At 46.7% G+C, this 23387-nt stretch overlaps 1 pseudogene; it reads left to right on the top strand.

Moving 5' to 3' along the window:
• The first annotated feature begins 493 nt into the window (after positions 1-493).
• Positions 494-6831, top strand: LOC129067952 (sterile alpha motif domain-containing protein 9-like; annotated as a pseudogene).
• The last annotated feature ends 16556 nt before the right edge of the window (positions 6832-23387 follow it).

Here is a 23387-nt window from a genome sequence, read left to right as displayed (position 1 = left end):
GTCCCCAGCCAGCACTTCCTACCTCCCAGTCTTGGTGCTCAGAGACATCAAAGGTCTCCTCCAAAATGAATAAGGCTTTGGGTTTATTTAGTTTTCCTAGTTAATTAACTGGGTGGAAAGATAGCTAGTGAATTTCATGAAAAGTGTTCCCATGTCCTCTTTCAATCTCCTCTGGGGTAGAGGATCCCAGTTGGGCCTTAAAAACTTAGTTTGTCTCCACTGCAATGTGGAAGTCAGTTCTCTTCACCAGCACAGGACAGTGTATGTTTGCGTGTGTTGCACTGTGTTTGTGTCAAGGCCAGAACTCCACCTCCTCCAACCACTTTCTCTGCATTCACTTTCTCTCTTACCAACATCAAGAAATCCTTCTCTCTCTTCCCCTTCCATAAAATGCCCACCACAAAGTTTCTCTTCATAGATGCTGGAAGCTAATACTACAGGAATGCCCCATCAACAGAGTGAGCATCTATGGAAGACTCCAAGGTGGGCGATGATGCCGGCACCCTCTGCCAGCTGCCCACTGGGCAAAGGACTTTTTCCAGGGCCTACCTGGAAGAAGGCTTTACCCAGTAATCCCTTGGGCACATCTGCTCACTTTGGAGTTCTATGATGGTTGAATGCCATCCTTCTATTGTAAAAATCTCACCTGTCCTTACAATGAAAATAGCTCATGTATACTCTGTATCAGTGATTCTCAAACTTGAGCATGCACCAACATCTCCTGGAGAATTTGTTTAAAAAAGTTTCTGATTCTGAGGTGGAGCCCAAGAATTTGCATTTCTAAAAAGTTCCCTGACAGTGACTTTAACTTTTTTGGAAATGCTTTGAAATCCACATCCTGTTGCTTGACATTGGCCAGAATATCCTTACAGTTAGCCCCTTCTCTCACAAACAATGAATGATCCTTGCTTTGTTTCCATGTATCATTTTCATAGTTTTGTATCTTAATATAGAAATATTTTTTTTACATACAGAGTGTTTTGGAATAATATCTACTTCAATGACAAATCTGTCAGATGTTGTACTGTTCTGTAATAGGACTTCCACAAACCTCAGTTCCCTAGTGCACTTCTTGGCTGCGTTGATCTCACTGTCTTCAAAATACTTTTTGATCGTTAGATTGAAGTGGTCACTGAAGGAATCTTTGCTTGTACTTTCATGCCAACAATTTGTCCATGGGGTTTGTCCTTGACCCCAAAATGGATGATGCCAATGGTGCATGAACTCATACAAGCTGATGCGAATAGAAAGACTTGATTGCTAAATTTCATCTTAGTGTCCTTTTTCTGTGTTTGTGAGAGTTTGGTACTCATGTATTGGGTCTATGAGATTGCCTGGTCCTGTTTCAGGTGGTAAAAGATAATGTTCTATTTAACAATGGCCGTTATGGGGCTGATGAAAAGGATGTGGCATACATGTCAACTGTTCAGTTTTCAGCTTTTTTTTTTTTTTTTTTTTTTTTTTGGTCTTCAGTGGTTGCTACTTCATTTAATGCATTTTCTTTCATAAGAGCTGATTCTTGTTCTTTGATATCTCTGGTCTTGCTGAGATTATGATCAATATCGGATGACAATGATTTTTCCTCTTCTTTTTTTGTTGTGGCTTTTTTTTGGTATTCTTTTTTGGAGGGTTTTGTATGATTTAATTGTCCAGAATTCTAATGTGATTTTCAGGGAAACTATTATTCAATCTGTCATATGTACATTTTATCAAAATTGCTGGACCTGTGGTTGCCCCATGTCTCTAAGGCCCTTTTCAGTTAATTCCTTCAGGACTAATCCTGTCAATTCTTTGTTGAACAGAACCTGTCCACATTTTTCATCAATCGTAAGGCCTTTGATCACCCATTGTTTCACATACTCTTTGTTCCAGATTTTGGTCATTTCAGGTAGATTTACTTGTTCACTCATATCACAGCTGCAACCTTCTTCCTTGATGAAACTTTTTTTGGTGACTTAGTGTCTCAAATCCGCTTACACATGCTGACTTCAAGTCTGCAGGACACACCTAAGTCCTGAGCCAGTTAGCAGAAATTTGAACAACTCCAGAAAAGAATTCTTGCAATCTTGGCTGGAGACCAGCAGGCCCACACCCTGCTTTGATGTTCTTCACAACTGAAATGGGTTTTTCCCAGAGGAGGTCCCTTCCTACTCCAGGTCCTCGGTGTCAGAGCCTCGAAGTCTCTGCTGTTTTTATTTCATCTGCTGCCTCTGCACAGAGTTGCTGATCCTGGTGAGGGGCTTGCCCCTTTCCACAGACACTCCTTTCAGGTCTGTTGATGCAATACCTCCCCTTTGCCAGAGTCCTCCTTCAGTAGATTAGCCATTCACCTCCCTGGATATCTTAAAGACCAAGTTCACCCTTTGCAAAACAAGGAGCTGGTGAGGCACAAAGGGCCCCTGCTGGTACCTAGCACTAGTCCGGGCCTGCAAGTTGGTCCTGGGTGGGTTTCTTTTCATGAGTCACTTTATAACTCATAGTACAACTGGTATATTCTTGTAACAAATAAATGCCATCAAAACCAAACAAAGAACTTTGATTTTCTAAAGGAAATTAAATGGTTTGCTGTGCTGAACTTTGATCCTAAATCCATGAACAGGGCAAATCTTTACTTTCCAAATCAATATGAGAAAGAGACACTATAAGGGAGAAAATTTCTAGTCAGAATCCTTACTATCAGCCCAGCTGGATTGTCTGCAAAGGCAGATCAGACTTGAAAGATGAGAGGTATAAGCCTCTAGAATCACATCTGTGGCAGTGAGAAAGAGCTTGGTGAGTCAAAAAACTGATTTTTCTTTTCACACATAAAAATTTAATGATGAGAGAGAAATTTTGGTAGTGCTTCCATCAATCTCTCTGGTGCAAAGCCCAGCAGATCCACTCACTGACACATTCTGTGCTCTCTACCAATCTCTCAAAGGAATAGAAAGTGTATTGTGTATCTGTGTAAACTCAGAGATGTATCAACAATGGAAACATCTACTACATGCAAGATTGACAATTGCAGATGAATTAACAGAACACAGTATTTCTACTTTAAATTTAGAATTGATAAGCAGTACTATCCTTAAACTAAAACCAGTTACTCAGTCATCAAGAACTTTTTCGATCCCATGGATCGATCATCTTTGGTTATCCTAGAGAAACAGGAGGAAAATATCTTGACCTCACTGGAAATTCTCTGTGAGAATAAGTGTAAAGATACAGACATTGAGAAAAATGAATCTAAATCCCAAGAATTTTTAAGAAAACAAAACAAAAAAAAGCACTTTTATTGAAGTGGAAAAGTATCCCCGTAGAACTTCTATTTTTCTTCTGAAAACTATTCTTCAGCCTTTGTCAAGAGAGACAATTATGAAAACCTTAAAGATCTGATACAGTGTTGGGCAAAGTCTCCTAAACCAATATTTATAAAAATTATCAATCTTTATCACCATCCAGGCTGTGGGGGCACTACACTGGCTATGAATGTGAGGACTAAAGAAGAACTTCAGGTGCACTGTGTTAAAAAACAAAGAAACTGATTTTTCAGAAACTGGAAAACAAGTAATCAAGTTAATTACCTATATGGGAGCCAGCCGTCAAGATTACATTCCTGTACTCCTCTCCTGGTGGATGATTTTGAAGCACAAGAAAATGTCTACATTCTACAGGATACCATCCATTCCATTTTAGTAGCAAATGGTTTGAGATGTGGAAAAACATTGGTAATTATCTTAAGCTGCATGAGATCCCAGAATCCTGACGAAAGTGCAAAATCAGCAGACAGTATTGCACAAAAATACCAACTTTCTGCCAAGGAACAAAGAGCTTTTAACGCCAAACTGGAGGAAATTGAAAAGCAACACAAAAACTGAAAATTTTTATTCGTTCATGATCATGAAAGAAAATTATGATATAATGTGTATAGAAATGTAGTCAAGAATATTCTAAAAGGACAGAATATTGACAGCAAAGAAGCACAACTCATTTCTTTCCTGGCTCTACTCAACTCTTATGTAATTGATTTTACAATTTCAGTGTCACAGGGTAAAAAATTTTGGGGAATCATGTGCACTTGTACGCCTTGGAAATCTGAAAGCATAGGAGACAAGATGGAAACCTATTCAACACTTCTAATAAACATAAAAGTCACAGAATATGGGGGATATTGAGGTGTGTGCGTCATTCATCCTCTGATTGCCAGCTGCTGTCTGAAAGAACTGGAAAGTAGCTATCACTTGGATAAGTGTCAAATTACACTGAAGATATTAAAAAAGGATTTATTCTGTGATTCTGGAATAGAGAAAGACAAATTTCAACATGGTCTACTGCTTACAAGACAGCGCAAAGAGTATGGAGATGAAACACTTTGTTTTATCCATTAATTGAAGCTTTACAGAATAATAAAGTTGAAAGGGTCTTGAAACAAGGAAGTGTTTGATTCCCACAAAATGCATATATTTGTCAGACCTTAGCAAGACATCTCTACATTAAAGAGAAAGACTTTGATGCTGCTCTGCATTGGGCAAATGAGGCAAAAAAGAGAGCACCTAAGAATTCCTACATCTCAGATACACTTGGTCAGGTCTACAAAAGTAAAATCAAATGGCGGTTGGATAAAAACAAAAACCGCAGAGATATCATTGTTAATGACCTAACATATTTCCTGGAAGCCGCTGAAAATGTCAGCAGCTTTCAAAAAATCCCAAGAACACACTGATGGGAAAGACTATGAAACAGAGACCTGGTCACCACAGAGGTCCCAAGAAAATAAGACATGTATAATATGACTGGTTTCTTGGGTGAAATAGAAGTTGATCTTTACACTATTCAGATTCTTCAGCTTACTCCCTGTTTCCACAAAGGAAAAAAAAATCATCTAAAAATACTAGGGCAGAATTTTTATCAGGAAAGAGGAATATTCCTACAAATCCATAAAGTGGATATTATTTGACCCTTGGCAAGTTCACACCTTATTTACAAAATTTGCAATCAGATATGAAAAAGTGGTTTGACTTTTTTCCTGATTATATGGTTCTTTTGGAAATAAGGAATACACAAAAAGAAACTGTATAACTCTTGCTAAGCATGAAAATCAATCATTGTTTCAGGAAATACATGGAATTTTTCTGCCCTTTGGATTTGGGTCCATCAAAAAACAAAGAGAATTGTTGGGAACCCTCCCTCTGGTTTCAGGGACTGTAGCCTCACCGACAGGCAAGAGGGCCCCAAGGCTGGGGCTGAGCAAGGAGGCCTTGGGAAAATAGGCCACTGAGGAGACAAAACCTGTCCCCCTGGCTGGGGCGCAGCCGGTGCCTTCCTCACATCACCCTGCTCAGCCCTGGAGGATGGCTGGTTAGTCAATGACGGGTAAGACCCCTCGATGGCAGAGGCAACCTAAGACAGGCACAGTCACATGGGGGCCATCAAGGAAGGACTTGGGGGACACGGAGAAGGGGCAAAAGACCCTTGCCCCTTGGCTTTGTCACAGCCAGAGTCCTCATACTATCTGAAAGAAGTCTCCTTATCTCGTGGCTGCTCTGCTCCACCCTCTCTGGCTCAGGCTTGAAACAACACTAAAGGAAGGCACAGTCCTAATCTGGATCAAGCGGATCCAAGGATAATTAAGCCTGGAGAAGGAATGTGTCAAATCCTGTGAAACTTACTTTGCTAAAAATGCCCTTGAGTTAAAGAGTACTGATGTCTTGGGTTGAGCATAGAATGTGATCAGTTTCCCCGGTTTCAGGGCAGAATGGGCGCCATCCTGTCTACCAGACCCTGCCCTGAGGCAAATTTCTGTCTTCCTTTAATTGTTATCTATGATCTCCATCTGTTTTCTGTAAACATAGCCTTTTGACATTGATTGATGAGCTTCACCATATACCCCTGCCCATCACATTCTCACTAAAAACCACTTCAAGAGAAGGGCTTAGGTCATTCTCCACTAGAAGGAACCACCACCTCATTTTCCTGGCAGCCTGAAAGTATCTGGAACGACTTATTTTCCTCCATCCCCGGCAACCTGGGGGTACTCTGCGCGGGACACAGTATCCCCCTCAGAGAGTCAGTTACTCTGAAAGAAGAATTGCAGGAAAAGTCTAGAAGCTTTGAGAGTAGATAGGTTTTATGGACTTTTGGAATATCTTAACCCAAATCACAAAGAGGCCACAACCATTACGGAAAACATAGTGAACAAATATACTTTCCTCTTTCTGCAAAATCCGCATAAGCAGCTGGCAAAGGAGAAACAAAATTTCTCCAACATTATTGTCAATTGTCTAAAACCCAAGTCCATTCAGCCACTTAACATATTTAAAAAGCAGCTCCAAGAAGTGTTACAGTTCGTAGAACAAAGTCATCAATATCCGGACCCTTATTTCTTGGCCTGTTTCCTGTTCTGGACAGAAAATGAAGAGCTAGAGGAAGATGCCGAACTAATGGAAAAGTATGATTCATGTTTAAATAGATCCTTCAATAGAGAGTAAAGGAGCATGTGCAGGTCCAAGCAGGCAAGAATAGTTTTCCACCTGGGGAAGAGGAAGGGTCTCAACAGTCTTGTTCACAAGGCTGAGATAAAGCAGTACTTCAGTAAAGTACAAAATATAGGTTCCTTCTGGCATAGGGAAGATGTGTGGGGAAAAAGGAATCAAAGACCTCTTGTGTTATCTCACTGGTCGGGCTGAAGGCAAGAAAATCTCTATTGACTATGGAACAGAGAAAAAAGTAAAAATACCAGTAACATCTATTCATTCAGGTCCACTCAGAAGTGATGGCAACATAGAAAGAATGTCCTTCTACTAAGGATTGTCTATTGAAGGCTTGCTAGCATAATATATACAAGTTATTTAAGAAGGTATATTACTAGCTTAAATATGTTTATTCATATTTCTCTCTGATCTTATTCTCTCAATTCCCATGGCATTTTGATGACATTATTGGCTTACCCCTATCATGGATTTTGCTTTTGTCTCCCCAAATAAATTATAAGCCTTGGTAGGGCATGAAACATGTCTACACACAGCGCCTGGCACATAGTAGAACCAACTTTCAATGTTTTAAATATGCACTTTCAGACTGACATGTTTAATTTAGAGGTTTCAACTGATACCCACCAGTCACATTATTATTGGTTATAGATCAATAAAATCTGTTTTAATTCTAAAAAATAAATAAAAAATAAAAAGTTCTCTGGTGATGAAGATGCCACTGGATTCATAGGCGTTGACCTTGTCAGTTGAAGTATGTTTCCAGTACCAGCAGTATGACCATCACCTGAAAACCTTTGGAAATGCAGAATCTCAGACTCCAGGGTGAACCTACTGAATTAGAACCTACATTTTAATAAGATCCCCAGGGGATTTGTGTGCACAGTGACATGTGAGATGCACTAGTTCAGAGAAATGCTCTTGAGGTTCCAGCACAGAGTTAGGAGCAGCGGGTAGAGAGAAATGACTGTCCCCATCCTTCCAGATACATGACAAGAAACTACTGTCTTCAGAACAGCCTCTATCCCTCCCTCCTCCCACACTCTCACCCTCTACAGCCACCACCAATGATAATTATCTAATTTACTAACTCTGACAAGGCCCCAGATCCAGGAAGGGTATTTTCCCAGGGAATATTGCTGAGGGACAAGACTCTGCCCACTGGCTTTAGGCTTACCCTTAACACCTCTGTTTCCCCACAGATACTCACTTGCCTCGGCTGCCCCAGTCCCATAGTTGCTTATCATTTCCTTCTTGGGACAGAGGCAGTCAGCCATTATGCACCTTTTGTTTCCAGAACCTTCCAGGAACCAATTAGAGACTAACAAGGTCACAATGCAAAGTCATTATGCATCACAGATAAAATTAATAATTTATCATTTATGTTATTTCTCTGCAAAGAAATGATTAGTCATCTCCAAGTACACATCAGTCCATTTTTTTTACTCTGAGCCATGCAAGCCCTCTTGGATTTAGAACTTTGACTCTATCAGGAACGTGTGGATTAAGTGGAGAAAGGTATATGTGCAGTCTAATGGGTTAGGAATCTTTACCAACACCCCTTAACTTCCCAGCAATTCTCAATATGCCTCTTTGCCTAGGCTTTTGTTTATGTCTCTGTTGAAGTCACTTTTTTAAAAATTAGAGCAAGTGAATTACAACAGCTAAACCTTACTGTGCTATATATCATTTAGCCCAGAATATTATATGGCAGATGATGATGATAATAATAGTAACTTAGTACTTACTATATGCCAGTCACTATTCTAAGTGTTTTCTACATATTAGCTCATTTAAACCTCACAATAATCCTGGGAAGGTGAGTACTATCACAATCATAATCATCCCCATTTTACCTATAAAGAAACTGAAGCCTAGAGAAATTACGTAATTTGTACAAGGTCACATAATGTCACATGACTAGTAAGCCACTGAGCCAAGGTAAGAACCCTGAATCCGCTTAACTGCTACACTATGCCACCTCCCAAGTTCTCAAAGCTTACTCATAGCTGGGCCAGGTAGGACTTAAATTCATAAAATATGGATAAGGGAGAGGGACCCAGTTTGGGGGCTGAAATATCTTCCCTCTATCTTTCTGGCAATATTTGTTCTTCCTGATCTTGCAGGCCAGCTTTATGCAGCTGGAGCTGTTTCTAGAGCCCAAGGAAGTCCAGAACTTTCTCTCGTGCCACCCCTCAGACCCTCTAAGGCAACAGGGAAAATGCTGAAGGAGGCAGGCATCTCCTCTTTTTTTCAAATTTTCACTCATCGATCCATTCAAGAAATGTGTTACACTTGTATCACATTCTTGGCACAGAGTTGAAGAAGTCATTCTGCCATCCTTCCAACAGCTTACAATGTAGTGACAAATACAAGTGTGATAGCAACAGAATGCAAATAATGCTATGACAGAGGAAAGCAAACAACAGTTTATTAATCAGGGTTTGAGATTCTCTAGGGAGACCAGACCTTGGTCATCTTATTTTCTTAACCAGCAGCACATCAGAAAGTATTTGACAAACACTTGGTGAGCAGGTGAAACCAAACTGGGAGATCAGAGAAGGTTCCACAAAGATTCAGCATTTCAGCTGGGTCATAAATAACAAAATATTGATTTGTGGCAGAAAATGAAGGAAAGGCTGTTTCTGGCTGAGGGAACAGCAGGAGAACCTGTCCAGAGAAAGAGGATATTGACACTTATGTTGATTGTGATGTTTACAAAAGCAACTTTCAAATGTGCTTCAAGAAAAAGAATTAACTACTGAGTTTAACACGTTTCCTTTCTTGGAGTTTTTCTGACCTCAGTATGGTGTCTTATATCAAGTTCGCTTGTCACAAGCACAGTGCACAGAAAGCCACCTTCTTGCCAAAGGTCTCCTGTGTTTCCACCTTCTTCTGGCTGCCCAGGCCTGCTGACACTTTCTGGTGCCACACCGCTGTACCTCTGGTTAAAAGGCTTCTGCCCCATCCTATCACTTTACTCAGGTCTAGCAGGTGACCTGCAACTAGGTTCATAAACTGATTCTGGTGAATTGGCTTTTAATGGATGTCTTCCAACTGGGGCTCATTTCTTAAAGAGTTGGGCGAGGGCAGCAACCCAGTGAAAATCAGGACTAGGGAGTCCCCTCTTCAACTCAACGTTTTTCTTTCTTTCCCAGGGGGAACAAAAAATGCTTATTTTGAGCTCCTGCTAGAGAAACTCAAATCCAAAGGAGAAACTTGCAGGGAATACTGGGGTGATTATAACAGGTTAACAGAAGCAATGCCTGAGAAGGGAACGTTTGAATACCACCTTTTAGGATTATACCAATTTCCCTTAAGAAACAAATCCTGGGGATGCTTATGAAAACCACGGACTCCCAGCCTCAAGACCTTCAGTATCATTATTTCTAGGGCACAGCCCTGATAACCTGTGATTTATAAGCACCTCGGGTGATTTTTAACAAGAAGATGAGCGAACACGGGACATAATTACGTATTCTGCCCAAGATGAGACTGACCCTCCTTTTCTAATCAAAGTCGCTCCTAGGGAAATGAAGACCCTTTTATTGCAGCAGTTGCGCGCTCCTCACTGGAAACCCCCACTTCTGTTCACTTACAGAACAGGAAATGCGTGAAGGCGGCGGGAGCGAGGTACCGATTGAGCGCGAGGGAGCCAATGAGGAAAGAGGACCAGCTGCCCACCCAGAGGGCTTCGGGACAGGGGTGGAACTAAGTCTCCACAGCCTATAAAACCCTCAGGAGGGCTGCGCTGTTCGGTGGAATTTGCTGTGGCTGGCGGGTGTTGGGTGGGCTGGGTGTCTGGTCAGGCTCCTGGAGTTGGAGTGGGGAAAGCAGAAAAGCCTCTTTTTCTTTCGAAAGGGAAAGCCTCCTGGGGAGGAGATGTGGGTGGGGGGGTTTCTCCAAAAGCCAGTTCCTCTTGGCGCTCTCCTGCGTGGTTTGTTTTTTTTTTTTCCCCCACTACTGTTCTCTTTATGGAATTCCTGGGCCGTTAGAACTCAGGCTCTTACTCCTCTCTCCCTAGGGGTGTTTTCTCCTGCTTTCTGCTGAAAAACATGCCTTTATTTCTCTCAACTGCAGAATGTCTTAAAAACCTTTCCGGATGGCTATAGTCTTTCTTTTCTGGGAAGACTGCTTTCTGCCAGGAATAAACATTCCCTGGGAGCAACCCTGGTAGGTTGCTGCCGGACGTACTTGCCGTTGGGTGGGGCTGGGGGTGCAGTGGGCGTGGGCGTGGAGGAAGGTGAGCTCTGCTAAACTCTCAGCTATTAAACAACTAACGTGACGAGCTTTTACCTATGGGGACTGGATTGGAGCATATAGACCTAAAGGAGCGATCTGCTGTCTCCCACTCCTGAAAGCCGAAAACTCATTCCAGGCACGTAGTGACCTCTTTAGTCTTTCCTCTACCAGGGTGGTTATTGGTTAGAGTCCCTCTGTGCCATACCACAGTCAGGTGTCTAGGGCCAGGTCTTAAACATGGTAGCTCTGTCAGCTTATAGTTCTCCTGTTCCTTTAAGCTTTCTAAAGTTCTCCTCTGGGAATAAGCCACTACAGAGTAGGACGGAGTGATGAACTAAAACTGGGTAAAACCTAAAATGAGTCTGGGAGACCCACATGTTTCTTCTCAGCTGAAAAGAATATCAGTGGAGGCTGAACTGTGAGACAGCAGGTGGTAGCCATGGTACCAGCCCTTGAAGATGAGGATTTCCTCTTATGAATTGTTCTATTCAAGTACTTCTCCTTAGGACTCATTCCAGGGGAGTACCCAAGTAGGAACTGGACTGACTAGAGTTTCTCTAGTAGAATCCAATAAATGCTAGATTCTCTAATAAGATAACTAAATAGCTCCTGAAATTTCCTGCTGGCCTAGGTCTGAGCTACCCCTCCTCTTTACCTGAGAAAGGGAGTAGCTTGTGGAAGCTATCTGACGACTGACTATTGCTTCCATCTGCATCATCATCCTCCAAGAGCTATAAGTCATTGACCTCCATGGCCGCCCTCAGGAGCCAGCTTCTGAGTGTCTGCTCAATGTAGTTGGTTGGGGGTTGGGGACTAGAGACCAAGCCAAATACAGTAGGGGCCAGAGAGCGTGCCTAGTCTGGAGGGGCCTGGTATGAAACCAAATTCAAACAGGCTAAAGAAGGCTCTGGAGAAGCAAAGAAAGTCTAGGTGAACAGAAGGGGGAATCTCGAGGGTATTGAAAGATAATTGACCACATAATGTGGTAGCCTGAGAATCAGGAGAATCTGAGGCTTGGAGGTGGCTCAGCTTGCTGAACTGGAAACTAATGGGAAATGATGACCTTCCTTGAAAATAGGGCAAGACCTGTGGGTGTGGAGCTTGCCCACAGAGCCCACCTGGTGGGCTTAAAACACAAATTCCTAAGGTAACTCCTCTGAAAGTCACTCTAAGTGCTTTAGGAGCTATTGCTTTTGTTCAGACTGGAGGTGGAGTGCTGGGGTCTGGATTCGGGACTTGTAGGAGCTGATCTATCCTTGCAATGGAGCCGCTTTTGACCAGAGCCTTGATCCTTGGTCCTTCATGTGGGGATGCTTACAGTGTGGTGTGTGACAGTGAGGATATGGGCTTGAATCCACCTGGGGGCTGTCCCTGGCTCAGTCACTTACTAGCTTTGAGACCTTAGCCAAGTATCTGATTCCAGAAAACTGGCTTAAACTCTTGAGGTTTTGTGACTAGATGACTGCATTGTAGACCCATGCCTATTACACTGCGTGCTCAGTGAACACGAGCCCCTGGCTGGTGGAGTACCCTCAGGCAGTACAGGACTCATGTGTTTGTGTCATGGATATTTCTTCTTGGCACTTACACTTTTCCTACAGCATGGAACACCTGCTGCTCATCAGTCACAAGTGTCATTTGAACTTAGTGCCGCATGACCTACCTCCTTGTAGCTTGGCAGGCTCTCTGAACCCCGCTCAGTACCTCATGCTTGCTTAGCTCCCTCATCTGCCCAGGCATACTCTGCACCTGGGATTGTACGAGTCTGTCCTGAGAAATTGCTTCAAATGACATATTTTAAGGCATGGATCAAAGTTGCTTTTTAATTGCTGGATTCAAAGTATAGTGGGCAATAATGGATTTTAACAAGATCAGAGGTGGGCCAGTAATCTTAACGGTTCACTTAAAATTCCATTAGGTGCCTTAATGAAAGACTAAAACTAGGGGGATGGATAGAATCTTGAACCTTTCAGGTTGACGTATGTTTGCCTATTTTGTGCTACAGTCTACAGGTGCCACTTAATTGCAACCTCTGAATTCTTGACCTCAGCCTTGAGCCTCAGCCTTTTAATCTCAGCAGTAACTTAATCCAAGTGTTAAGGACTGAAGATGTCCAGGAACTCATGCAGATACTCATCTTTAGCACTCAGTTTAGCAGTTAAGTCCCTGGAAGCAGGCAAAGAGGAGCTGAGACAGTGACATAAACGCAGGTCCAACATGTGCCTCAGCCCAAAAGGGCACAGGAGTTAATGTGGTCTGGGCTGCCAATCAGAACCAACTTTATTTGGGATATTGGGTTCTGCACCAAATCACAAGTCTGAAGTTCACATGATCAGCTGTTATAGTCCTGAAGGGGTCCCAGCTACTCTGTGCTGGTAGTCAGGTAGGAGCTAAGTGATGAGGGCCAGCTCAAGGCTGCCAATTACTGCTGATCCTGGGTTGGTAAATGCAATTCCTTGTAGGGGCTTGCCATACTCTCTACTTACACCAGGGACCCACTTAGAACTCCTAAGTGTGGAGGAGGATGGGTCCAGAACTAGGCAGAATCCAGACTGTTGGTTCTGAGGCTGTGACAAAGATTGGCCCCCAGCTCTCCGTAGTAGGTCTTTACTGGCAGAGAAATGTGGATTATAGAACCAAAAAGTTGAGGTCACAAGCTTTAGGGCCAGATATATCATTAGCTTTGGCCTGAATCCTGCCAGTGCTCATGTCTTGAGTGAGTCTCTTAAACTGAGTGTTTGCCCTGTTAAAATGGCTAAACTAAAGGCTACTGGGCTATGTGGCCTCAGTGGTGATCATAGGGGGCTTGGGGGTTGGCTTTCTGCCAGTCCTGTAACAAGTAACTATTCTTACTGTTTTAGCTATTTATTCCTGCTCTGTAACCAGTAATGATTGACAGTTCTGGATGTGCTCCCCTGCTTAGCTCACCTGGTTTCCATTCCAAGTATGGGATTGGGGAGAGAGGCTCCCATCCTCCACATAGCTACCTCCCCTGAACATACATAAGCTACCCTCAAGCCTTACCTGGGCAACATCTCCCTCTTCAAGGCTGGTTCCTGATGTCCCTCTTCATCACTAAGCAGCATAGCATTTAGTTGGGTGACACAGGTATCTTGCAGCCTGTCAAAGCCAGGCAGGTTCACTCAGGATTCAAGCAGATGGAAGAAAATTTGTGGAGCCATGGGGATGCCTGACATGCCTTTATTCAGAGGTGCAACTATCCACCCCTCATATGTCACACTGAGGGAAGTCCCAACTCCCTTATATACCAAATACACACATAGCTGGCATGGTGCCAAGATATTATATAACAAAGAATGACTGTGCATGTGCGTGCACTCTCAAGGTTATGGGAATACTGCTTATCTTAGTTGTGCAGACATCTGGGTGAGGGAGCCTGACTGGCTCCATTTTCCCTACAATCCTCCCCTTCATGGGTTCCTCTTTGTGCAATCTATGCGAGGGTCCCTTGGTGAGGAGGGTAGAGACCTGTACCCATAAACCACAATAGCAGTATAGACTATAGAAACAAGCAATCAAAACACAGGCACTGCTCCCTCAAGAGGGCAAGGACCCACTGCCATTCAGTGTTTAGGGATGCCCACCATTCCTGCATGGAATCCACCTGTCAGGCGTTCGATAGCCCAGGCCTCAGAAGCTAATGCCTGTAGAGCGGCTAACATTGTAATGGGCATCTGAAATGTACTCACAGCATTCAGCCTCTACTGGGACACACGCCCCACCCTGGGGTGTAGTGAGCATGTCTAAGGCCATGATTTTGCAAGGCTACTTTCTTCATTGCTGCACTTCCTCATTTAAGAGGCTTAAGGAATGATGCATTGCATTCAATGCGAGAGCAGTATGCAAAACCAAAACACTTATCTGTCTCAGTGACTATAGAAGCAGCTTGAGGAGAAAAAATGGCTGCTGGATAATATGACAAGGGAGTATGCTTTACCAGGTGTTGTGCCTCAAACGCTTCCCAATTGGTTGGCTGGATTGCACGAGTTTTCTGAACTCAAGCAGGCAAGCAGGGCCATCCGCAGGTACAACAGCCAATCCAATTTCCAGGCAGGTAAGGCCACCCTTGTGAGCCACACACCCAGAGGGCCCTAGTGGGAACTGCAGCCCAGGCATCACTCTGGGCCTTTTGTCATGCTTCAGGGTCTGAGTCTGGCACAAACCTGTAAGAGTCCAACCTACCTGGGCTTGTCCTTTGAGGTTCTCAATATAAAGGGGAGCTGGTCCAGCCAGCTCCACAGCCTCAGCCATGAGCCACCCTGAGCCATCCCATTTAGAGTAGCTGCCTAACGGCCTTGGCCAGTCGTATTGCTGCCTTGCCCCAGTGTACGTATCAGTTCAGATCGTGTTCCACAAGGAATGTGCACTGTTCCACTGGTTCTGTAACCAAGTCCAATTTGAGACAGAAGCTGAAGAGATGCACCATGGGTGGCTGGTGGACGCACTCATGGGGATTTCAGTGCAGACCTAGCATGCTGATTTGTTAGCCACTGAGACATAGATCTGTACCCAGTCCACTAAGATGTTACTTGGTACCCTAGGGGCGAAAAGACAAAGCAGTTACTGGAACTAACAATGGTAAATCACAACTCTCAGGCAATGTACAAGCAAGTTTCTGGTCAGCCAATAAAACAGTGGCTGGCAGAAGGGGGCTTCCTAGGCATGCATACCATACCTTCCATGCCTCAACTAAGGGTTCAGCATTGAATTGCAACAACAGTAGAGAACTCATAATGGGCCATAAGAATATAACAAAGATGCCATGGAGAAGCATTCCATGGTCTGCTGGCCCTGGGTATGTCACCTTTAAGATTGTGGGCCATGTCCCAATCACCCAGGGCCCTATTTGCAAGTTTCTCTCCACCCCTTGTCCCAAAGGGACAACAAGAGGAGCTTTTATTTCCCACAGCCACATCCAAATGGCTGTTTGCCCTCACTCCAGGCCCTCAAGGGCAGGCAAGAGAATATTTCCTTGTTTCCCCAAGCCTGGTTTCAGCAAAGCATCCTTAGTCTGTACCTGCAGCTGAATTGGAGCTGCAGTCCAGTGAAGCAGAACTTCCACTGGGGCTGGGTGCCCCTGCCCCCAACTCCTCTCATTTAGATTTCATAGGACAGTTCCATAAGCATTTTTTCCAACCCCTCAGCATAGGAATAGCAGCCATGGCTCTCAGGCCCTGCTTTAAGAGAGCATTGTACCATTCAATCATCCCAGCAGCTTGGGGGTGATAGGCCACGTGGAACTTCCAGCTAATCTGCAGGCCTTGGGCCCATTTTTGCACCAAGGTCCCTGTAAAATGCATCCCCTGATCACTTTGAATGATCAAGGGTTGCCCATCGGCAGTGCATAAATGCTCCAACGCAGTGATCACCACTTTGATCTGGGTGGCATGCAGCTAACAGTCCAGTAGCCATGTCCACACATGTGATTACATACTTATATCTCTCTGAACTAAACAGGGGTCCAATTACATCAACCTGTCACAGGGTCAGCTGTACCCATCCCCTGCCTGCCCAGTGGTTCCCATAGGCCTCCGAGGATGCTCTCACAGACAATACAGGTCCCACAAGCTTCCTGTACCTCTGCTAAGGTGACAGTAACCCCCAAGTATTTATAGCAGACCACATGGTCTTCTGTCCAGCATGTAAGAGACGATGGTGCAGCCACTGGGCAATGTCTCTTCCTGACAGGCCAGCAGGTGCCATTTTCAGCCATCACGCCTTGGCTAGAGTATCAGCCTCATCATTCCCAGGGTAGTAAGGGGTGCATGCCCAGTCACATGATAAACAGTGATTTGTTTCGGTGGCCTAGTTCCCATAGGTCTTGCCACAAGGCCTGTCCCCATACTGGCCTATGCATAACAATCCATTTATTTGCATGCCACATAGAGATCCACAATGTCAGCCCGTATACACCGCCCAACTCTCTGTGCAAATAGTCAGGGGTGGTGCCTCATTGGCAGACATGAGCCACACAGCTCACAGTTCTGCCCACTGGTTACACTGACCTGCTCCAGTATCAAACCAGATCGTGTCTGTTTCTGGTTGAATTGCCACAGCCGTCCACATGGCAGGCTGGCTCCTGCTGGACCCATCAGTATACCATGCATCTGAGGGAATTGGTGCCCACCTTTCATGAAAAGAGCTAGCTTCAATTTCTTCTATGGGGGCAGAGGATTTTTCATCTACATAAGTAACAGGGGTCGAACACTTCCTACAACTCAGTCCATAGTAGGATAGTCTAGAGAGTACTCCTTTGTTGCAGATAAATCTCCCACTTAGCCAACATGGACTTCTGAGATATCCCACTGTGAGGCTTAGCCATCCAGTCTCAGACCCACCCTAAAATGGGATAAGTTGTCCTTACTGTTACCAGGGAAGTTCCTGTTGTGGCCTCCATGGCCAACTGGGCAGCATACACTGCAGCCAACTGCTTTTCAATCAGGGAGTACTGTATCTTTGCTCTCTTCCATAGTTGGGACCAGAAACCCAGGGGTTGATGTAGCCGTTCTGATTGCTACCAGAGACCGCACCCAAAGCTGTCTTGGGTCACATGCACATCTAGCTCACAGGGTCTAGTGTTACGGAAAGCCAGACTCAAGACACGATTCAGGGAACGGAGTAAGCCTTTATTCACACGCACGGGCTCAGAGGAGGCAGTCTCCAAATTCTGAGCGCCGAATCGGGGTTAGATAGGGGTTTATAAGCCCTAGCATTCCGGCGGGAAACGGATGGGCTTCCCAGGTGGGGGAAGGGATTAGCATTCAGGTGGGAGATTGATGAGATTGATGTGCTACCCAGGCGGGGCAAGGGATGTGAAAACGGGCTACAGGAACAGATAAGCAATGATTAACAGTTAACCTGGGAGGGGGTCTCTGGCTAGGCTGCTCCTCTTAAGTCATAGTGCCCTTATCATTCCCCCCTTTGATGCTAGACGAGATTGGCCTGAGTCTTAGCATCATCACACAAGCCACGGTGGTCACTCTGTTGGGGTTGGGTCGGGAGTCTTTGGTATCGGTGATGCTGGAGGAGCAGCACTCGAGCAGCGGCTCGTCTGGTGACCGCGGTCTCTAGGTTATTAATGAGGGTGCGCAGCAGCCAGGGTCCTAGACTTATTCCTAAGAGGAGTAATATCAGGGGGACTAGGAATGGAGCCAGCCAGCGGAGCCAGATTTGGGTATCTAAGCTCCATGTCCCTTGCCTTGACTCTCGGTAGCGCTTCGCACCATCTTTCAGCTCCTTAACCTTCTGGGTTAAGATTCCAGATTGGTTAACAAAATAGCAACACTCCTCTCCTAGGAATAGGCAAGTCCCCCCTTTTTCTGCTGTGAGGAGATCTAGGGCTCGCCTATTCTGCAGGGATACTTCAGCCAAGGAGTTTATCTGCTGCTGGAGGGTGGCAAGTGAGTCTGCTATTTGATCCATATCCTGGCTAAGGTGGGTTGATAGCTTGTGGTATGTGGTGGCCAACAGACCCAGGGCTCCTGCGCTGGTTCCTATGCCTATAGCTAGGCCTGCTCCTATTGCAATAGCTGCTCCTGCTGCTCTTTTCACCCGGTAAGGCTCCTGGTGTTGGAGCGCCTGCTGGACTTCTCCCGTGGTTCGGATTGTGACACTTGGGACTAGGAACACTTTAGTGCATCACCCATCCCAGTCCTTTGGCACACACCGATAAGCTGAGTGCCCACAAAGCAGGAACAGGCCAGGTTCAGTGCATAAAGGTGCACTGTTGGATACTAGGGTGGTCTCCTGGCAGAAATTGGCTTTCAGGATTCCAACCTGGAGTTCACCTGTCGTATTCAGCTGCAGGCATGTAAGGTTAGTATATTCAGAACTCAGAAACACCCTCTCTGTTAGAGGGCCAATGGTTATAGTCAGGTTCTCGGGGGCTGGATTATTAGTCTCATTCCAATTTGGGGGAACTGGCACTCCTACATATCCTTGCTCTTCTAGGGGTAGGCAAATCCAGCAGTTCTGGGTTGAGTTTCTAATAGTTTGGTAAGCTGAGAATATGGCAGATACTAAATGCTTTACCTGGGTTTCTGGGTTCACCATGGCCCTGGCCCTCGAAAAGGAGGTAAGGTTAATTCTCTGGTAGGTTGGCTCCTCCTGGTTAAATCGGTGGGCCACCTCTTTAACAGCCTTCAGCCTTACCTTTTCAAACTCTGATTGGGACAGGCTACTTAGCTGTATGTGAGAATTCCAGCAGACCTGTCGGCCGGGGGTGCCGTGTGGTTTGCACTTCCGACTCTGGTACCCTAAGGTGCCTCCCAATACTCCAGTGTTGTACTGGCGCCCCCTCCAGAGGCAAGATTTTATGGAGCTGGCCTTTATGCATCCTGAAGGCATATCAGTGCTAGAGACGAAGGCCCAGGCGGGAAAAGGATAGTGGATTACCCCCCCCCCCTCCTATTGGGATTCGCTCAGCAGGGGCTCCACACTGACATGTTGGGAGGGTAACTGAGGCAGAGTAGGTCAAGCAAAGCAAACCAGATACCCAAACAGGCAACACAAACATAGATACATGACCCCGAGGGCTACGCGCTCCGCCTGGCTCCATTCAGAGGGTGTCGTGGCTACCAGTCCGATACTGAAGATGATTCCAGAGAGGCTGGCGATGATCAGATAACCACTGGGACAACGGTCCATGCCTTGGTTGCCAATTGAGATGGTTGGTCACTACTCTGGGGTGGGATCAGGTCTCTGGTTCCTCGGGTAGACGGCCCACTGTCCTTCAGTTCTCTTCAGCCAGACTGTGGGGGCTCCCTTCGAGGTGGAGGTTCAGTGGCTCCGAAGTCCCGGCTCTTCTGGATCTGCTGCTGCCTTGGCTCGAGTGTAATGGATCCAGGGGGTTATTCCTGTAACTTTAAGGGCAGTAGGGGTGGTTAATAGTACTAGATGTGGGCCCGTCCAAATGGGTTGGAGTGGTTCCTTTTTCCAATCCTTTACCCATACATACTGGCCTGGATGGAAGGGGTGTGCTGGCCTCCCTCGGGGTTTGGGTTCCTGGCCCAATTGGGCCCCGTAGATCCTGTCTAGGGTCTTACCCAACTGTTGTAAATACTGGGTCTGCTGTAACTCCCCCTTCTGTCGAAGGTCATTGGGACTTCCTATTCTAGTTATAGGTGGGGGTCTTCCAAAAACTAACTCATAGGGAGTATACCCCGAGGGGTTCGGGGCATTCCTAACCCGTAGCAGGGCTAGTGGTAACAGGTCTGTCCATGGCAGGCCGGTTTCTTGATGGAACTTAGCTAGGGTTTCCTTGAGAGTTCGGTTCATTCGTTCCACTTTACTGGAGTTTTGGGGCCGATAGGCCGTGTGTAGCTTCCAGTCGATGTGCAGGAGCCAGGCGACCTCCTGAACCACCTGGGCGATGAATGCCGGGCCATTGTCACTACCAATGGTGAGTGGGAGCCCATATCTGGGTATAATTTCCCTGAGTAGGATTCGGGTTACTTCCCGAGCTTTCTCAGTTTTGGTGGGGAAGGCTTCTACCCAACCCGAAAAGGTGCAGATCAGGACCAGGAGATACTTAAATCCTCGGCTGGTCTTGACTTCTGTAAAGTCAATCTGGAGGTCCTCGAAGGGCTGGGACCCCTTGTGTTGGACTCCCGGTGGGGCCCCTTGATGCGGGGCTGCATTGTTCCTTGCGCAGGTAACGCATTGAGCCAAGGCTGTTGAGCACAGGGTTGACAGGTTGGGGAAGTAGAAATACCTTTTGAGCAAGTTTTCCAGGGAGGTCTTACCCAGGTGGGTCAGATGGTGGCAGTTTCTGACTAAATTGCTGGCCTGGCTCTGGGGCACATATACGCGTCCATCAGGTAACCTCCAAGTTCCCTCGGGGGTTTCTTGTCCTCCGGCCTGTTGGGCCCATTTCATTTCTGCTGGCTCATAGTCCCAATGGTTAATGGGGTTCCCCAGCAGGGGTCCGAGAAGGGAGGGCTGTACTTCTGCCATCTCACCACATACTGCGGCAGCCTTTGCTGTCGAGTCCGCCTTCTGGTTCCCGCGGGCCGGTATGGTGTCTTGTTTGGAATGGCCTTTGCAGTGGATGACGGACACCGCAGTTGGGGCCCAAACTGCTTCGAGGAGACGCAGGATTTCTGTCTTGTTTTTAATTTCCTTTCCTTCTGCTGTCAGCAGCCCGCGTTCTCGGTAGATGGCCCCGTGGATGTGCAGGGTGCCGTAGGCGTACTTGGAGTCAGTGTAGATATTGACTTTCCGGTCCCGGGCCAACTCCAGTGCTCTTATTAAGGCCCAGAGTTCCGCTCTCTGGGCCGACCATCCAGAGGGCAAGGCTTTAGCTTCTACCACCTGGTCAAGCGTGGTTACTGCGTACCCTGCCACTCGGACCCCTTCTCTCATATAACTGCTGCCGTCTGTGAAATAGGTCACGTCAGCATTGGGCAGAGGCTGGTCCCGCAGGTCCGGTCTGCTGGCATAGACCTCCTCAGTAACCTCTAGGCAGCAGTGGTCTGGGTCCCCTAGTTCGGTCAGCAGGAAGGTTGCAGGGTTTAATCTTTTTACAGTCTTTACCTGGACCCGAGGATTCTCTTGGAGTATGCCCTGATATTGTGTCAGTCTGGGGTTGGACAGCCATCGGTGTCCCTGTCCTGCCAGGAGGCTACGGATGCTATGGGGAACGAATAGAGTGGTCTCCTGCCCCAAAGTTAATTTGTCCGCTTCTTGTAGCAGGGATACCGCGGCTGCAACTGCCCTCAAGCAAGGGGGCCACCCGGCCGCAACGTTATCCAGTTGCTTAGACAGGTAAGCCACTGGGCGCTCCCAAGGTCCGGCTGATTGGGTTAAGACCCCCAGAGCAACCTTGTCCTTCTCATGCACGTGTAGATAGAAGGGCCGGCTGGGGTCTGGTAGGCCCAGAGCTGGGGCTTTACTAAGGAGGTCCTTTATTTGAGCAAAGGCCTGTTCCTGTTCTTTTCCCCATGCCAGGGGTAAGGTGTCTGGCCCACGCAGGGCCTGGTAGAGTGGCCTTGCTCTGGCTGCGAACCCCGGGATCCAAATTCTGCAAAAGCCGGCTGCTCCCAGGAACTCACGTAATTGTCTTCGTCCGCTCGGGACCGGGAAGCGGGTAATGACCATTTTCCGGTCTGTATTTAGGGATCTTTTGCCTTGGGAAATTAGGAACCCTAAATATTTGACTTCTTGTTGGCAGATTTGTGCCTTTTTCCGTGAGACTCGGTACCCTTGTTGGGTTAGCAGTTTTAGGAGTGCTCTTGTCCCCTCTAGGCATCAGCTCTGGTCGGGGGCAGCTAAGAGGAGGTCATCAACATACTGGAGTAGAGTTAAATCCTTTCCCTCGTCTGAGAAAGATTGCAGGTCCCGGGCTAGCGCTTCGCCGAATAACGTGGGGGAGTTCTTAAATCCCTGTGGCAACCGGGTCCATGTCAACTGTGTCTTTACCGCCGTATGCGGGTCTTCCCATTCAAAGGCAAAGATAGGTTGGCTGGCTGGAGCTACAGGGATGCAGAAGAAGGCGTCCTTTACTCTAATCGTTTCTGGGCTGCCTTCTCAGCGGCCTCCTCCCGGTTATTGTAGACTTTATTTGCTACCTCAACCAGCTGACTGATGTTCATGCCTGCAAAGCCCTCTAGCTTCTGGAGCTTTTTGCGGATGTCAGGGGCCGATTGGGAGACAAAAGCAGTGTTTACCATTAGCCGTGTATCTGGGCTTTCTGGGTTGAAGGGGGTGTATATCCGGTAGGCCTCTAGGAGCCTTTCTAAGAAGTCCCCAGGACATTCATCTGGCCGTTGGACAACACTGGCCACCTTTGACATATTGGTCGGTTTTCTGGCCCCAGCTCTGACCCCCTGGAGGATGGCTTCCCTGTACCGGTCCAGGGCTGCTCTTCCCTGTTCGGTGTTGTGATCCCAGTCGGGTTGGGTCTCTGGGGCTGCCACCCAAGCGTACTGGGCTGGGTCTATTGTGCCCACTGGAGCGTTGGCTTCTAGATATCTCTGGGTCTCCTGGAAGACTCTGCGCCTCTCTTCCGTATTAAAAAGGGTTAGGAGCAATTGGCGGCAATCGTACCACGTTGGCCGGTGAGTTTGCATAATGGACTCCATTAGGTCTACGAGTGCCTGGGGCTTCTCCGAATATGAGGGTGTGTGGTGTTTCCAGTTCAAGAGGTCAGTCGTGGTAAAGGGCTGATAGTAAAACACGACCGGTCCCGGGTATAAGGTCCCATCAGGCCCCGTTCGTGGCGGGCCCTGGGTCTCCCGCAGTGGCATCTGGAGGGACTGGTGGTGTCTTAAGCGGGAGGCGATAGGAGATTCTGGGGGCGCTGTTGCCTCTGGCTGCGGGGGCGAGACTGAAGGGGGCAGTGTTTCAGGCGCCTCTGCCTGACCTCCCAAGTTCCTAGCTGGGTAAGGGGGAGGCTGCACCGGGGCGTCTTCCTCTGGCGGGCCTTGATAGATAGGGGGTCTCGCCACTGGTTTGGCAACTAGGATGCGGGTTACATCCCTTTCCTTTGATCAGGAGCAACAGTTCTGGGCTCCCCTGGCTCGCCCTCCCGTAGGGCCTCGGTGACGAGGTTTGACCCCCGCACACTTCTGGAGCCAGTCGGGCATCTCTTGCGCTAGCTCCTGCCACTTTTCTATGTAGAGGAATTGGTTTGGGTGTCCTGGACTTCCTGTGACTATG

Source organism: Pteronotus mesoamericanus, unplaced genomic scaffold (assembly GCF_021234165.1).
Source record: "Pteronotus mesoamericanus isolate MK-2021 breed Mesoamerican mustached bat unplaced genomic scaffold, CSHL_Meso_final contig_20, whole genome shotgun sequence".
Lineage (NCBI taxonomy): Eukaryota > Metazoa > Chordata > Mammalia > Chiroptera > Mormoopidae > Pteronotus > Pteronotus mesoamericanus.
This window is presented reverse-complemented; position numbering and strand designations above follow the sequence as displayed.